This window comes from Oreochromis aureus, unplaced genomic scaffold (assembly GCF_013358895.1).
Source record: "Oreochromis aureus strain Israel breed Guangdong unplaced genomic scaffold, ZZ_aureus HiC_scaffold_368, whole genome shotgun sequence".
Classification (NCBI taxonomy): Eukaryota; Metazoa; Chordata; class Actinopteri; order Cichliformes; family Cichlidae; genus Oreochromis; species Oreochromis aureus.
In genome coordinates, this window is record NW_024108916.1 from 82,538 (window position 1) to 99,223 (window position 16,686).

Genomic DNA, 16,686 nt, shown 5'->3' on the forward strand with positions numbered 1-16,686 from the left:
AAAGCGCCAAAAGGAATGTCGCAATGTGCCCTCATTAATGAGCAGCTGCTTTGGGTTTTTCAACACCCTCCTTCTCTGGATCAAAAGCAGTTCAATGACATGAAAAGGTAAAGCTTACAGCACCTGGTATTCCCAGGCAGTCTACCATCCGAGTACTAACCAAGCCCAACCCCTGCTTAGCTTCCGAGATCAGACGAGATCGGGCGTGCTCAGGGTGGTATGGCCGTAAGCTGCTGGCCACAGCACAAAGTGTCAATTTATGGAATCAAGAGGTGAGGTGGGCAGTACTTGAAGTTACGCGAACAACCCTCCAATTTAACTACAGTGTTAACGGTAACTGCATGCTTGCCTAATACCCTAACCCAAGGACTCAATTTATATTTAACCAGCAGCACAGGCCCTGGTGTTGTGTAGGTTCCCTCAGCCAGCAACCCAGGCCCTGCTGTGGTGTCGATGGCCTCAGCCAGCAGCACAGGAGCTAGTGTGGTGTAGATATCCTCAGCCAGAAGCACAGGCCCTGGTGTGATCAACATGGCCTAAGCCAACAGCACAGGCTCTGGTGTGATCAACATTTCCTCAACTAGCAGCACAGGACCTGGTGTGGTGTAGGTGGCCTCAACCAGCATCACAGGTCCACAAGCCATCATCACAGGCCCTGGTGTGATGTAGGTGGCCTCAGCAAGCTGCAGACGACCTGGTGTTGTGTAGGTGGCCTAAGCCAGCAGCACAGGCTCTGGTGTCATGAACATGGCCTTAACCAGCAGCACAGCACATGGTGTGGTGTAGGTGGCCTCAGCCAGCAGCACAGGCCGTGGTGTGATGTAGCTGGCTTCGCCAGTAGCACAGGTCGTGGTGTGGTGGAGGTGGCCTCAGCCAGAAGCACATTCCCTGGTGTGGTGTAGTTGGCCTCAGCCAGCAGCACAAGCCCTGGTGTGGTGCAGATGGAACCAGCCAGAAGCATAGACCCTGGTGTGTTGTAGATGGCCTCAGCTGGCAGCACAGGTCCTCTGTCAGAAGCACAAGCCCTGTTGTGATGCAGATGGCCTTATCCAGCAGAACAGGCCCTGGTGTGTTGTACATAGCCTGATCCTAAGCACAGGCCCTGGTGTGGTGTACATTGCCTCAGCCAGCAGCCCAGGCCCTGTTGGGAAATAGATGGCCTCAACCAGAGCCACAATACCTTGTGTGGTGTAGTTGGCCTCAGCCAGAGCCACTGGCCAAGTGTGTGGTGTAGTTGTCCTCAGCGAGCGGCACAGGCCGTGGTGTGGTGCAGGTTGCCTCAGCTGCAACTCAGGACGTGGTGTGGTCTAGGTGGCAACCAGAGCCACAATCCCTGGTGGTGTAGTGTGCCTCAGCCAGCAGCACAGGTCTCAACCAGAGCCACAATACCTTGTGTGTGGTGAAGTTGGCCTCAGCCAGAGCCACTGGCCAAGTGTGTGTGTGTAGTTGGCCTCAGCCAGCAGCACAGGCCCTGGTGTGGTGCAGGTTGCCTCAGCTGCAACGCAGGCCCCGTGTGGTGTCGATGGCCTCACCCAGAGCCACAGGCCCTGGTGTGGTGTATTTGGCCTCAGCCTGCACCACAGGCCCTGGTGTAATTTAGATGACCTATGTTAGCAGCATATGCCCCGTTGTGTTGTGGATGGCCTCACCCGCAGCACAAGACATTGCTGAAAAGCGCCAAAAGGAATGTCGTTAATGTGCCCTCATTAATGAGCAGCTGCTTTGGGTTTTCAACACCCTCCTTCTCTGGATCAAAAGCAGTTCAATGACATGAAAAGGTAAAGCTTACAGCACCTGGTATTCCCAGGCAGTCTACCATCCGAGTACTAACCAAGCCCAACCCCGCTTAGCTTCCGAGATCAGACGAGATCGGGCGTGCTCAGGGTGGTATGGCCGAAGCTGCTGGCCACAGCACAAAGTGTCAATTTATGGAATCAAGAGGTGAGGTGGGCAGTACTTGAAGTTACGCGAACAACCCTCCAATTTAACTACAGTGTTAACGGTAACTGCATGCTTGCCTAATACCCCAACCCAAGGACTCAATTTATATTTAACCAGCAGCACAGGCCCTGGTGTTGTGTAGGTTCCCTCAGCCAGCAACCCAGGCCCTGCTGTGGTGTCGATGGCCTCAGCCAGCAGCACAGGAGCTAGTGTGGTGTAGATATCCTCAGCCAGAAGCACAGGCCCTGGTGTGATCAACATGGCCTAAGCCAACAGCACAAGCTCTGGTGTGATCAACATTTCCTCAACTAGCAGCACAGGACCTGGTGTGGTGTAGGTGGCCTCAACCAGCATCACAGGTCCACAAGCCATCATCACAGGCCCTGGTGTGATGTAGGTGGCCTCAGCAAGCTGCAGACGACCTGGTGTTGTGTAGGTGGCCTAAGCCAGCAGCACAGGCTCTGGTGTCATGAACATGGCCTTAACCAGCAGCACAGCACATGGTGTGGTGTAGGTGGCCTCAGCCAGCAGCACAGGCCGTGGTGTGATGTAGCTGGCTTCGCCAGTAGCACAGGTCGTGGTGTGGTGGAGGTGGCCTCAGCCAGAAGCACATTCCCTGGTGTGGTGTAGTTGGCCTCAGCCAGCAGCACAAGCCCTGGTGTGGTGCAGATGGAACCAGCCAGAAGCATAGACCCTGGTGTGTTGTAGATGGCCTCAGCTGGCAGCACAGGTCCTCTGTCAGAAGCACAAGCCCTGTTGTGATGCAGATGGCCTTATCCAGCAGAACAGGCCCTGGTGTGTTGTACATAGCCTGATCCTTAAGCACAGGCCCTGGTGTGGTGTACATTGCCTCAGCCAGCAGCCCAGGCCCTGTTGGGAAATAGATGGCCTCAACCAGAGCCACAATACCTTGTGTGGTGTAGTTGGCCTCAGCCAGAGCCACTGGCCAAGTGTGTGGTGTAGTTGTCCTCAGCCAGGCACAGCCAGGTTGCCTCAGCCGCAACTCAGGACGTGGTGTGGTCTAGGTGGCCTCAACCAGTTGTGTGGTGAAGTTGGCCTCAGCCAGAGCCACTGGCCAAGTGTGTGGTGTAGTTGTCCTCAGCCAGCCACAGGCCGTGGTGTGGTGCAGGTTGCCTCAGCCGCAACTCAGGACGTGGTGTGGTCTAGGTGGCCTCAACCAGAGCCACAATCCCTGGTGTGGTGTAGTGTGCCTCAGCCAGCAGCACAGGTCCACAGCCAGAATCACAGGTCCTGGAGTAATTTAGATGACCTATGTAGCAGCCAGAAGGACCGGTGTGGTGCGGATGGCCTCAGCCATCAGCACAGGCCCTGGTGTGGTGCAGATGGAACCAGCCAGAAGCACAGACCCTGGTGTGGTGTAGATTGCCTCAGCCAGAGCCACAAACCCTGGTGTGGTGTAGTTGGTCTCGGCAAGGAGCACAGGTCCTCTTGTGATGTGGATGGCCTCAGCCAGCAGCACAGGCCCTGGTGTGATGAATATGGCCTCAGACAGTAGCACAGGCCCTGGTGTGGTGTAGGTGGCCTCAGGCAGAGCCACTGGCCAAGTGTGTGGTGTAGTTGGCCTCAGCCAGCAGCACAGGCCCTGGTGTGGTGCAGGTTGCCTCAGCTGCAACGCAGGCCCCGGTGTGGTGTCGATGGCCTCACCCAGAGCCACAGGCCCTGGTGTGGTGTATTTGGCCTCAGCCTGCACCACAGGCCCTGGTGTAATTTAGATGACCTATGTTAGCAGCATATGCCCCGTTGTGTTGTGGATGGCCTCACCCGCAGCACAAGACATTGCTGAAAAGCGCCAAAAGGAATGTCGTTAATGTGCCCTCATTAATGAGCAGCTGCTTTGGGTTTTTCAACACCTCCTTCTCTGGATCAAAAGCAGTTCAATGACATGAAAAGGTAAAGCTTACAGCACCTGGTATTCCCAGGCAGTCTACCATCCGAGTACTAACCAAGCCCAACCCTGCTTAGCTTCCGAGATCAGACGAGATCGGGCGTGCTCAGGGTGGTATGGCCGTAAGCTGCTGGCCACAGCACAAAGTGTCAATTTATGGAATCAAGAGGTGAGGTGGGCAGTACTTGAAGTTACGCCAACAACCCTCCAATTTAACTACAGTGTTAACGGTAACTGCATGCTTGCCTAATACCCCAACCCAAGGACTCAATTTATATTTAACCAGCAGCACAGGCCCTGGTGTTGTGTAGGTTCCCTCAGCCAGCAACCCAGGCCCTGCTGTGGTGTCGATGGCCTCAGCCAGCAGCACAGGAGCTAGTGTGGTGTAGATATCCTCAGCCAGAAGCACAGGCCCTGGTGTGATCAACATGGCCTAAGCCAACAGCACAAGCTCTGGTGTGATCAACATTTCCTCAACTAGCAGCACAGGACCTGGTGTGGTGTAGGTGGCCTCAACCAGCATCACAGGTCCACAAGCCATCATCACAGGCCCTGGTGTGATGTAGGTGGCCTCAGCAAGCTGCAGACGACCTGGTGTTGTGTAGGTGGCCTAAGCCAGCAGCACAGGCTCTGGTGTCATGAACATGGCCTTAACCAGCAGCACAGCACATGGTGTGGTGTAGGTGGCCTCAGCCAGCAGCACAGGCCGTGGTGTGATGTAGCTGGCTTCGCCAGTAGCACAGGTCGTGGTGTGGTGGAGGTGGCCTCAGCCAGAAGCACATTCCCTGGTGTGGTGTAGTTGGCCTCAGCCAGCAGCACAAGCCCTGGTGTGGTGCAGATGGAACCAGCCAGAAGCATAGACCCTGGTGTGTTGTAGATGGCCTCAGCTGGCAGCACAGGTCCTCTGTCAGAAGCACAAGCCCTGTTGTGATGCAGATGGCCTTATCCAGCAGAACAGGCCCTGGTGTGTTGTACATAGCCTGATCCTTAAGCACAGGCCCTGGTGTGGTGTACATTGCCTCAGCCAGCAGCCCAGGCCCTGTTGGGAAATAGATGGCCTCAACCAGAGCCACAATACCTTGTGTGGTGTAGTTGGCCTCAGCCAGAGCCACTGGCCAAGTGTGTGGTGTAGTTGTCCTCAGCGAGCGGCACAGGCCGTGGTGTGGTGCAGGTTGCCTCAGCCGCAACTCAGGACGTGGTGTGGTCTAGGTGGCCTCAACCAGAGCCACAATACCTTGTGTGGTGAAGTTGGCCTCAGCCAGCAGCACTGGCCAAGTGTGTGGTGTGGTTGGCCTCAGCCAGCAGCACAGGCCCTGGTGTGGTGCAGGTTGCCTCAGCTGCAACGCAGGCCCCGTGTGTGTCGATGGCCTCACCCAGAGCCACAGGCCCTGGTGTGGTGTATTTGGCCTCAGCCTGCACCACAGGCCCTGGTGTAATTTAGATGACCTATGTTAGCAGCATATGCCCCGTTGTGTTGTGGATGGCCTCACCCGCAGCACAAGACATGCTGAAAAGCGCCAAAAGGAATGTCGCAATGTGCCCTCATTAATGAGCAGCTGCTTTGGGTTTTCAACACCACCTTCTCTGGATCAAAAGCAGTTCAATGACATGAAAAGGTAAAGCTTACAGCACCTGGTATTCCCAGGCAGTCTACCATCCGAGTACTAACCAAGCCCAACCCTGCTTAGCTTCCGAGATCAGACGAGATCGGGCGTGCTCAGGGTGGTATGGCCGTAAGCTGCTGGCCACAGCACAAAGTGTCAATTTATGGAATCAAGAGGTGAGGTGGGCAGTACTTGAAGTTACGCCAACAACCCTCCAATTTAACTACAGTGTTAACGGTAACTGCATGCTTGCCTAATACCCCAACCCAAGGACTCAATTTATATTTAACCAGCAGCACAGGCCCTGGTGTTGTGTAGGTTCCCCAGCCAGCAACCCAGGCCCTGCTGTGGTGTCGATGGCCTCAGCCAGCAGCACAGGAGCTAGTGTGGTGTAGATATCCTCAGCCAGAAGCACAGGCCCTGGTGTGATCAACATGGCCTAAGCCAACAGCACAAGCTCTGGTGTGATCAACATTTCCTCAACTAGCAGCACAGGACCTGGTGTGGTGTAGGTGGCCTCAACCAGCATCACAGGTCCACAAGCCATCATCACAGGCCCTGGTGTGATGTAGGTGGCCTCAGCAAGCTGCAGACGACCTGGTGTTGTGTAGGTGGCCTGCCAGCAGCACAGGCTCTGGTGTCATGAACATGGCCTTAACCAGCAGCACAGCACATGGTGTGGTGTAGGTGGCCTCAGCCAGCAGCACAGGCCGTGGTGTGATGTAGCTGGCTTCGCCAGTAGCACAGGTCGTGGTGTGGTGGAGGTGGCCTCAGCCAGAAGCACATTCCCTGGTGTGGTGTAGTTGGCCTCAGCCAGCAGCACAAGCCCTGGTGTGGTGCAGATGGAACCAGCCAGAAGCATAGACCCTGGTGTGTTGTAGATGGCCTCAGCTGGCAGCACAGGTCCTCTGTCAGAAGCACAAGCCCTGTTGTGATGCAGATGGCCTTATCCAGCAGAACAGGCCCTGGTGTGTTGTACATAGCCTGATCCTTAAGCACAGGCCCTGGTGTGGTGTACATTGCCTCAGCCAGCAGCCCAGGCCCTGTTGGGAAATAGATGGCCTCAACCAGAGCCACAATACCTTGTGTGGTGTAGTTGGCCTCAGCCAGAGCCACTGGCCAAGTGTGTGGTGTGTAGTTGTCCTCAGCGAGCGGCACAGGCCATGGTGTGGTGCAGGTTGCCTCAGCCGCAACTCAGGACGTGGTGTGGTCTAGGTGGCCTCAACCAGAGCCACAATACCTTGTGTGGTGAAGTTGGCCTCAGCCAGCAGCACTGGCCAAGTGTGTGGTGTAGTTGGCCCCAGCCAGCAGCACAGGCCCTGGTGTGGTGCAGGTTGCCTCAGCTGCAACGCAGGCCCCGTGTGGTGTCGATGGCCTCACCCAGAGCCACAGGCCCTGGTGTGGTGTATTTGGCCTCAGCCTGCACCACAGGCCCTGGTGTAATTTAGATGACCTATGTTAGCAGCATATGCCCCGTTGTGTTGTGGATGGCCTCACCCGGCAGCACAAGACATTGCTGAAAAGCGCCAAAAGGAATGTCGTTAATGTGCCCTCATTAATGAGCAGCTGCTTTGGGTTTTTCAACACCCTCCTTCTCTGGATCAAAAGCAGTTCAATGACATGAAAAGGTAAAGCTTACAGCACCTGGTATTCCCAGGCAGTCTACCATCCGAGTACTAACCAAGCCCAACCCTGCTTAGCTTCCGAGATCAGACGAGATCGGGCGTGCTCAGGGTGGTATGGCCGTAAGCTGCTGGCCACAGCACAAAGTGTCAATTTATGGAATCAAGAGGTGAGGTGGGCAGTACTTGAAGTTACGCGAACAACCCTCCAATTTAACTACAGTGTTAACGGTAACTGCATGCTTGCCTAATACCCCAACCCAAGGACTCAATTTATATTTAACCAGCAGCACAGGCCCTGGTGTTGTGTAGGTTCCCTCAGCCAGCAACCCAGGCCCTGCTGTGGTGTCGATGGCCTCAGCCAGCAGCACAGGAGCTAGTGTGGTGTAGATATCCTCAGCCAGAAGCACAGGCCCTGGTGTGATCAACATGGCCTAAGCCAACAGCACAAGCTCTGGTGTGATCAACATTTCCTCAACTAGCAGCACAGGACCTGGTGTGGTGTAGGTGGCCTCAACCAGCATCACAGGTCCACAAGCCATCATCACAGGCCCTGGTGTGATGTAGGTGGCCTCAGCAAGCTGCAGACGACCTGGTGTTGTGTAGGTGGCCTAAGCCAGCAGCACAGGCTCTGGTGTCATGAACATGGCCTTAACCAGCAGCACAGCACATGGTGTGGTGTAGGTGGCCTCAGCCAGCAGCACAGGCCGTGGTGTGATGTAGCTGGCTTCGCCAGTAGCACAGGTCGTGGTGTGGTGGAGGTGGCCTCAGCCAGAAGCACATTCCCTGGTGTGGTGTAGTTGGCCTCAGCCAGCAGCACAAGCCCTGGTGTGGTGCAGATGGAACCAGCCAGAAGCATAGACCCTGGTGTGTTGTAGATGGCCTCAGCTGGCAGCACAGGTCCTCTGTCAGAAGCACAAGCCCTGTTGTGATGCAGATGGCCTTATCCAGCAGAACAGGCCCTGGTGTGTTGTACATAGCCTGATCCTTAAGCACAGGCCCTGGTGTGGTGTACATTGCCTCAGCCAGCAGCCCAGGCCCTGTTGGGAAATAGATGGCCTCAACCAGAGCCACAATACCTTGTGTGGTGTAGTTGGCCTCAGCCAGAGCCACTGGCCAAGTGTGTGGTGTAGTTGTCCTCAGCGAGCGGCACAGGCCGTGGTGTGGTGCAGGTTGCCTCAGCCGCAACTCAGGACGTGGTGTGGTCTAGGTGGCCTCAACCAGAGCCACAATACCTTGTGTGGTGAAGTTGGCCCAGCAGCCAGCAGCACTGGCCAAGTGTGTGGTGTAGTTGGCCTCAGCCAGCAGCACAGGCCCTGGTGTGGTGCAGGTTGCCTCAGCTGCAACGCAGGCCCCGTGTGGTGTCGATGGCCTCACCCAGAGCCACAGGCCCTGGTGTGGTGTATTTGGCCTCAGCCTGCACCACAGGCCCTGGTGTAATTTAGATGACCTATGTTAGCAGCATATGCCCCGTTGTGTTGTGGATGGCCTCACCCGCAGCACAAGACATTGCTGAAAAGCGCCAAAAGGAATGTCGCAATGTGCCCTCATTAATGAGCAGCTGCTTTGGGTTTTTCAACACCTCCTTCTCTGGATCAAAAGCAGTTCAATGACATGAAAAGGTAAAGCTTACAGCACCTGGTATTCCCAGGCAGTCTACCATCCGAGTACTAACCAAGCCCAACCCTGCTTAGCTTCCGAGATCAGACGAGATCGGGCGGCTGCTCAGGGTGGTATGGCCGTAAGCTGCTGGCCACAGCACAAAGTGTCAATTTATGGAATCAAGAGGTGAGGTGGGCAGTACTTGAAGTTACGCCAACAACCCTCCAATTTAACTACAGTGTTAACGGTAACTGCATGCTTGCCTAATACCCCAACCCAAGGACTCAATTTATATTTAACCAGCAGCACAGGCCCTGGTGTTGTGTAGGTTCCCTCAGCCAGCAACCCAGGCCCTGCTGTGGTGTCGATGGCCTCAGCCAGCAGCACAGGAGCTAGTGTGGTGTAGATATCCTCAGCCAGAAGCACAGGCCCTGGTGTGATCAACATGGCCTAAGCCAACAGCACAAGCTCTGGTGTGATCAACATTTCCTCAACTAGCAGCACAGGACCTGGTGTGGTGTAGGTGGCCTCAACCAGCATCACAGGTCCACAAGCCATCATCACAGGCCCTGGTGTGATGTAGGTGGCCTCAGCAAGCTGCAGACGACCTGGTGTTGTGTAGGTGGCCTGCCAGCAGCACAGGCTCTGGTGTCATGAACATGGCCTTAACCAGCAGCACAGCACATGGTGTGGTGTAGGTGGCCTCAGCCAGCAGCACAGGCCGTGGTGTGATGTAGCTGGCTTCGCCAGTAGCACAGGTCGTGGTGTGGTGGAGGTGGCCTCAGCCAGAAGCACATTCCCTGGTGTGGTGTAGTTGGCCTCAGCCAGCAGCACAAGCCCTGGTGTGGTGCAGATGGAACCAGCCAGAAGCATAGACCCTGGTGTGTTGTAGATGGCCTCAGCTGGCAGCACAGGTCCTCTGTCAGAAGCACAAGCCCTGTTGTGATGCAGATGGCCTTATCCAGCAGAACAGGCCCTGGTGTGTTGTACATAGCCTGATCCTAAGCACAGGCCCTGGTGTGGTGTACATTGCCTCAGCCAGCAGCCCAGGCCCTGTTGGGAAATAGATGGCCTCAACCAGAGCCACAATACCTTGTGTGGTGTAGTTGGCCTCAGCCAGAGCCACTGGCCAAGTGTGTGGTGTAGTTGTCCTCAGCGAGCGGCACAGGCCGTGGTGTGGTGCAGGTGTGGTGCAGGTTGCCTCAGCCGCAACTCAGGACGTGGTGTGGTCTAGGTGGCCTCAACCAGAGCCACAATACCTTGTGTGGTGAAGTTGGCCTCAGCCAGCAGCACTGGCCAAGTGTGTGGTGTAGTTGGCCTCAGCCAGCAGCACAGGCCCTGGTGTGGTGCAGGTTGCCTCAGCTGCAACGCAGGCCCCGTGTGGTGTCGATGGCCTCACCCAGAGCCACAGGCCCTGGTGTGGTGTATTTGGCCTCAGCCTGCACCACAGGCCCTGGTGTAATTTAGATGACCTATGTTAGCAGCATATGCCCTGCCAGGTGTTGTGGATGGCCTCACCCGCAGCACAAGACATTGCTGAAAAGCGCCAAAAGGAATGTCGTTAATGTGCCCTCATTAATGAGCAGCTGCTTTGGGTTTTTCAACACCTCCTTCTCTGGATCAAAAGCAGTTCAATGACATGAAAAGGTAAAGCTTACAGCACCTGGTATTCCCAGGCAGTCTACCATCCGAGTACTAACCAAGCCCAACCCTGCTTAGCTTCCGAGATCAGACGAGATCGGGCGTGCTCAGGGTGGTATGGCCGTAAGCTGCTGGCCACAGCACAAAGTGTCAATTTATGGAATCAAGAGGTGAGGTGGGCAGTACTTGAAGTTACGCCAACAACCCTCCAATTTAACTACAGTGTTAACGGTAACTGCATGCTTGCCTAATACCCCAACCCAAGGACTCAATTTATATTTAACCAGCAGCACAGGCCCTGGTGTTGTGTAGGTTCCCTCAGCCAGCAACCCAGGCCCTGCTGTGGTGTCGATGGCCTCAGCCAGCAGCACAGGAGCTAGTGTGGTGTAGATATCCTCAGCCAGAAGCACAGGCCCTGGTGTGATCAACATGGCCTAAGCCAACAGCACAAGCTCTGGTGTGATCAACATTTCCTCAACTAGCAGCACAGGACCTGGTGTGGTGTAGGTGGCCTCAACCAGCATCACAGGTCCACAAGCCATCATCACAGGCCCTGGTGTGATGTAGGTGGCCTCAGCAAGCTGCAGACGACCTGGTGTTGTGTAGGTGGCCTAAGCCAGCAGCACAGGCTCTGGTGTCATGAACATGGCCTTAACCAGCAGCACAGCACATGGTGTGGTGTAGGTGGCCTCAGCCAGCAGCACAGGCCGTGGTGTGATGTAGCTGGCTTCGCCAGTAGCACAGGTCGTGGTGTGGTGGAGGTGGCCTCAGCCAGAAGCACATTCCCTGGTGTGGTGTAGTTGGCCTCAGCCAGCAGCACAAGCCCTGGTGTGGTGCAGATGGAACCAGCCAGAAGCATAGACCCTGGTGTGTTGTAGATGGCCTCAGCTGGCAGCACAGGTCCTCTGTCAGAAGCACAAGCCCTGTTGTGATGCAGATGGCCTTATCCAGCAGAACAGGCCCTGGTGTGTTGTACATAGCCTGATCCTTAAGCACAGGCCCTGGTGTGGTGTACATTGCCTCAGCCAGCAGCCCAGGCCCTGTTGGGAAATAGATGGCCTCAACCAGAGCCACAATACCTTGTGTGGTGTAGTTGGCCTCAGCCAGAGCCACTGGCCAAGTGTGTGGTGTAGTTGTCCTCAGCGAGCGGCACAGGCCGTGGTGTGGTGCAGGTTGCCTCAGCCGCAACTCAGGACGTGGTGTGGTATAGGTGGCCTCAACCAGAGCCACAATACCTTGTGTGGTGAAGTTGGCCTCAGCCAGCAGCACTGGCCAAGTGTGTGGTGTAGTTGGCCTCAGCCAGCAGCACAGGCCCTGGTGTGGTGCAGGTTGCCTCAGCTGCAACGCAGGCCCCGGTGTGGTGTCGATGGCCTCACCCAGAGCCACAGGCCCTGGTGTGGTGTATTTGGCCTCAGCCTGCACCACAGGCCCTGGTGTAATTTAGATGACCTATGTTAGCAGCATATGCCCTGTTGTGTTGTGGATGGCCTCACCCGCAGCACAAGACATTGCTGAAAAGCGCCAAAAGGAATGTCGTTAATGTGCCCTCATTAATGAGCAGCTGCTTTGGGTTTTTCAACACCCTCCTTCTCTGGATCAAAAGCAGTTCAATGACATGAAAAGGTAAAGCTTACAGCACCTGGTATTCCCAGGCAGTCTACCATCCGAGTACTAACCAAGCCCAACCCTGCTTAGCTTCCGAGATCAGACGAGATCGGGCGTGCTCAGGGTGGTATGCTGGCCGTAAGCTGCTGGCCACAGCACAAAGTGTCAATTTATGGAATCAAGAGGTGAGGTGGGCAGTACTTGAAGTTACGCGAACAACCCTCCAATTTAACTACAGTGTTAACGGTAACTGCATGCTTGCCTAATACCCCAACCCAAGGACTCAATTTATATTTAACCAGCAGCACAGGCCCTGGTGTTGTGTAGGTTCCCTCAGCCAGCAACCCAGGCCCTGCTGTGGTGTCGATGGCCTCAGCCAGCAGCACAGGAGCTAGTGTGGTGTAGATATCCTCAGCCAGAAGCACAGGCCCTGGTGTGATCAACATGGCCTAAGCCAACAGCACAAGCTCTGGTGTGATCAACATTTCCTCAACTAGCAGCACAGGACCTGGTGTGGTGTAGGTGGCCTCAACCAGCATCACAGGTCCACAAGCCATCATCACAGGCCCTGGTGTGATGTAGGTGGCCTCAGCAAGCTGCAGACGACCTGGTGTTGTGTAGGTGGCCTGCCAGCAGCACAGGCTCTGGTGTCATGAACATGGCCTTAACCAGCAGCACAGCACATGGTGTGGTGTAGGTGGCCTCAGCCAGCAGCACAGGCCGTGGTGTGATGTAGCTGGCTTCGCCAGTAGCACAGGTCGTGGTGTGGTGGAGGTGGCCTCAGCCAGAAGCACATTCCCTGGTGTGGTGTAGTTGGCCTCAGCCAGCAGCACAAGCCCTGGTGTGGTGCAGATGGAACCAGCCAGAAGCATAGACCCTGGTGTGTTGTAGATGGCCTCAGCTGGCAGCACAGGTCCTCTGTCAGAAGCACAAGCCCTGTTGTGATGCAGATGGCCTTATCCAGCAGAACAGGCCCTGGTGTGTTGTACATAGCCTGATCCTTAAGCACAGGCCCTGGTGTGGTGTACATTGCCTCAGCCAGCAGCCCAGGCCCTGTTGGGAAATAGATGGCCTCAACCAGAGCCACAATACCTGTGTGGTGTAGTTGGCCTGGCCCAGAGCAGCCAGAGCCACAGCCAGCCACAGGCCGTGTGTGGTGTAGGTTGTCAGCAGCGAGCGGCACAGGCCGTGGTGTGGTGCAGGTTGCCTCAGCCAGCAACTCAGGACGTGGTGTGGTCCTAGGTGGCCTCAACCAGAGCCACAATACCTTGTGTGGTGAAGTTGGCCTCAGCCAGAGCCACTGGCCAAGTGTGTGGTGTAGTTGGCCTCAGCCAGCAGCACAGGCCCTGGTGTGGTGCAGGTTGCCTCAGCTGCAACGCAGGCCCCGGTGTGGTGTCGATGGCCTCACCCAGAGCCACAGGCCCTGGTGTGGTGTATTTGGCCTCAGCCTGCACCACAGGCCCTGGTGTAATTTAGATGACCTATGTTAGCAGCATATGCCCCGTTGTGTTGTGGATGGCCTCACCCGCAGCACAAGACATTGCTGAAAAGCGCCAAAAGGAATGTCGTTAATGTGCCCTCATTAATGAGCAGCTGCTTTGGGTTTTTCAACACCCTCCTTCTCTGGATCAAAAGCAGTTCAATGACATGAAAAGGTAAAGCTTACAGCACCTGGTATTCCCAGGCAGTCTACCATCCGAGTACTAACCAAGCCCAACCCCTGCTTAGCTTCCGAGATCAGACGAGATCGGGCGTGCTCAGGGTGGTATGGCCGTAAGCTGCTGGCCACAGCACAAAGTGTCAATTTATGGAATCAAGAGGTGAGGTGGGCAGTACTTGAAGTTACGCCAACAACCCTCCAATTTAACTACAGTGTTAACGGTAACTGCATGCTTGCCTAATACCCCAACCCAAGGACTCAATTTATATTTAACCAGCAGCACAGGCCCTGGTGTTGTGTAGGTTCCCTCAGCCAGCAACCCAGGCCCTGCTGTGGTGTCGATGGCCTCAGCCAGCAGCACAGGAGCTAGTGTGGTGTAGATATCCTCAGCCAGAAGCACAGGCCCTGGTGTGATCAACATGGCCTAAGCCAACAGCACAAGCTCTGGTGTGATCAACATTTCCTCAACTAGCAGCACAGGACCTGGTGTGGTGTAGGTGGCCTCAACCAGCATCACAGGTCCACAAGCCATCATCACAGGCCCTGGTGTGATGTAGGTGGCCTCAGCAAGCTGCAGACGACCTGGTGTTGTGTAGGTGGCCTAAGCCAGCAGCACAGGCTCTGGTGTCATGAACATGGCCTTAACCAGCAGCACAGCACATGGTGTGGTGTAGGTGGCCTCAGCCAGCAGCACAGGCCGTGGTGTGATGTAGCTGGCTTCGCCAGTAGCACAGGTCGTGGTGTGGTGGAGGTGGCCTCAGCCAGAAGCACATTCCCTGGTGTGGTGTAGTTGGCCTCAGCCAGCAGCACAAGCCCTGGTGTGGTGCAGATGGAACCAGCCAGAAGCATAGACCCTGGTGTGTTGTAGATGGCCTCAGCTGGCAGCACAGGTCCTCTGTCAGAAGCACAAGCCCTGTTGTGATGCAGATGGCCTTATCCAGCAGAACAGGCCCTGGTGTGTTGTACATAGCCTGATCCTAAGCACAGGCCCTGGTGTGGTGTACATTGCCTCAGCCAGCAGCCCAGGCCCTGTTGGGAAATAGATGGCCTCAACCAGAGCCACAATACCTTGTGTGGTGTAGTTGGCCTCAGCCAGAGCCACTGGCCAAGTGTGTGGTGTAGTTGTCCTCAGCGAGCGGCACAGGCCGTGGTGTGGTGCAGGTTGCCTCAGCCGCAACTCAGGACGTGGTGTGGTCTAGGTGGCCTCAGAGCCACAATACCTGTGGTGAAGTTGGCCTCAGCCAGAGCCACTGGCCAAGTGTGTGGTGTAGTTGTCCTCAGCCAGCGGCACAGGCCGTGGTGTGGTGCAGGTTGCCTCAGCCGCAACTCAGGACGTGGTGTGGTCTAGGTGGCCTCAACCAGAGCCACAATCCCTGGTGTGGTGTAGTGTGCCTCAGCCAGCAGCACAGGTCCACAGCCAGAATCACAGGTCCTGGAGTAATTTAGATGACCTATGTAGCAGCCAGAAGGACCCGGTGGTGGTGCGGATGGCCTCAGCCATCAGCACAGGCCCTGGTGTGGTGCAGATGGAACCAGCCAGAAGCACAGACCCTGGTGTGGTGTAGATTGCCTCAGCCAGAGCCACAAACCCTGGTGTGGTGTAGTTGGTCTCGGCAAGGAGCACAGGTCCTCTTGTGATGTGGATGGCCTCAGCCAGCAGCACAGGCCCTGGTGTGATGAATATGGCCTCAGACAGTAGCACAGGCCCTGGTGTGGTGTAGGTGGCCTCAGGCAGAGCCACTGGCCAAGTGTGTGGTGTAGTTGGCCTCAGCCAGCAGCACAGGCCCTGGTGTGGTGCAGGTTGCCTCAGCTGCAACGCAGGCCCCGTGTGTGTGTCGATGGCCTCACCCAGAGCCACAGGCCCTGGTGTGGTGTATTTGGCCTCAGCCTGCACCACAGGCCCTGGTGTAATTTAGATGACCTATGTTAGCAGCATATGCCCCGTTGTGTTGTGGATGGCCTCACCCGCAGCACAAGACATTGCTGAAAAGCGCCAAAAGGAATGTCGTTAATGTGCCCTCATTAATGAGCAGCTGCTTTGGGTTTTTCAACACCTCCTTCTGGATCAAAAGCAGTTCAATGACATGAAAAGGTAAAGCTTACAGCACCTGGTATTCCCAGGCAGTCTACCATCCGAGTACTAACCAAGCCCAACCCCTGCTTAGCTTCCGAGATCAGACGAGATCGGGCGTGCTCAGGGTGGTATGGCCGTAAGCTGCTGGCCACAGCACAAAGTGTCAATTTATGGAATCAAGAGGTGAGGTGGGCAGTACTTGAAGTTACGCCAACAACCCTCCAATTTAACTACAGTGTTAACGGTAACTGCATGCTTGCCTAATACCCCAACCCAAGGACTCAATTTATATTTAACCAGCAGCACAGGCCCTGGTGTTGTGTAGGTTCCCCAGCCAGCAACCCAGGCCCTGCTGTGGTGTCGATGGCCTCAGCCAGCAGCACAGGAGCTAGTGTGGTGTAGATATCCTCAGCCAGAAGCACAGGCCCTGGTGTGATCAACATGGCCTAAGCCAACAGCACAAGCTCTGGTGTGATCAACATTTCCTCAACTAGCAGCACAGGACCTGGTGTGGTGTAGGTGGCCTCAACCAGCATCACAGGTCCACAAGCCATCATCACAGGCCCTGGTGTGATGTAGGTGGCCTCAGCAAGCTGCAGACGACCTGGTGTTGTGTAGGTGGCCTAAGCCAGCAGCACAGGCTCTGGTGTCATGAACATGGCCTTAACCAGCAGCACAGCACATGGTGTGGTGTAGGTGGCCTCAGCCAGCAGCACAGGCCGTGGTGTGATGTAGCTGGCTTCGCCAGTAGCACAGGTCGTGGTGTGGTGGAGGTGGCCTCAGCCAGAAGCACATTCCCTGGTGTGGTGTAGTTGGCCTCAGCCAGCAGCACAAGCCCTGGTGTGGTGCAGATGGAACCAGCCAGAAGCATAGACCCTGGTGTGTTGTAGATGGCCTCAGCTGGCAGCACAGGTCCTCTGTCAGAAGCACAAGCCCTGTTGTGATGCAGATGGCCTTATCCAGCAGAACAGGCCCTGGTGTGTTGTACATAGCCTGATCCTAAGCACAGGCCCTGGTGTGGTGTACATTGC

General features: G+C 55.7%; 8 non-coding genes and 2 pseudogenes across 8 annotated transcripts; all 10 read right to left on the bottom strand.

Moving 5' to 3' along the window:
- Positions 1-111: 111 nt before the first annotated feature.
- Positions 112-231, bottom strand: LOC120436949. The gene has a single exon (XR_005610697.1). It is a non-coding gene; the product is annotated as a 5S ribosomal RNA (ribosomal RNA).
- A 1,551-nt stretch (positions 232-1,782) lies between these two features.
- Positions 1,783-1,900, bottom strand: LOC120436973 (annotated as a pseudogene).
- A 1,956-nt stretch (positions 1,901-3,856) lies between these two features.
- LOC120436974 lies at positions 3,857-3,975 on the bottom strand. Its single transcript, XR_005610716.1, has one exon. It is a non-coding gene; the product is annotated as a 5S ribosomal RNA (ribosomal RNA).
- Positions 3,976-5,467: 1,492 nt separating this feature from the next.
- Positions 5,468-5,586, bottom strand: LOC120436980. Its single transcript, XR_005610718.1, has one exon. It is a non-coding gene; the product is annotated as a 5S ribosomal RNA (ribosomal RNA).
- A 1,497-nt stretch (positions 5,587-7,083) lies between these two features.
- Positions 7,084-7,202, bottom strand: LOC120436982. Its single transcript, XR_005610719.1, has one exon. It is a non-coding gene; the product is annotated as a 5S ribosomal RNA (ribosomal RNA).
- Positions 7,203-8,699: 1,497 nt separating this feature from the next.
- Positions 8,700-8,820, bottom strand: LOC120436955. Its single transcript, XR_005610704.1, has one exon. It is a non-coding gene; the product is annotated as a 5S ribosomal RNA (ribosomal RNA).
- Positions 8,821-10,326: 1,506 nt separating this feature from the next.
- On the bottom strand, positions 10,327-10,445 carry LOC120436983. The gene has a single exon (XR_005610720.1). It is a non-coding gene; the product is annotated as a 5S ribosomal RNA (ribosomal RNA).
- Positions 10,446-11,943: 1,498 nt separating this feature from the next.
- LOC120436966 lies at positions 11,944-12,065 on the bottom strand (annotated as a pseudogene).
- A 1,515-nt stretch (positions 12,066-13,580) lies between these two features.
- LOC120436950 lies at positions 13,581-13,700 on the bottom strand. The gene has a single exon (XR_005610699.1). It is a non-coding gene; the product is annotated as a 5S ribosomal RNA (ribosomal RNA).
- Positions 13,701-15,677: 1,977 nt separating this feature from the next.
- Positions 15,678-15,797, bottom strand: LOC120436952. The gene has a single exon (XR_005610701.1). It is a non-coding gene; the product is annotated as a 5S ribosomal RNA (ribosomal RNA).
- Between the last annotated feature and the right edge of the window lie 889 nt (positions 15,798-16,686).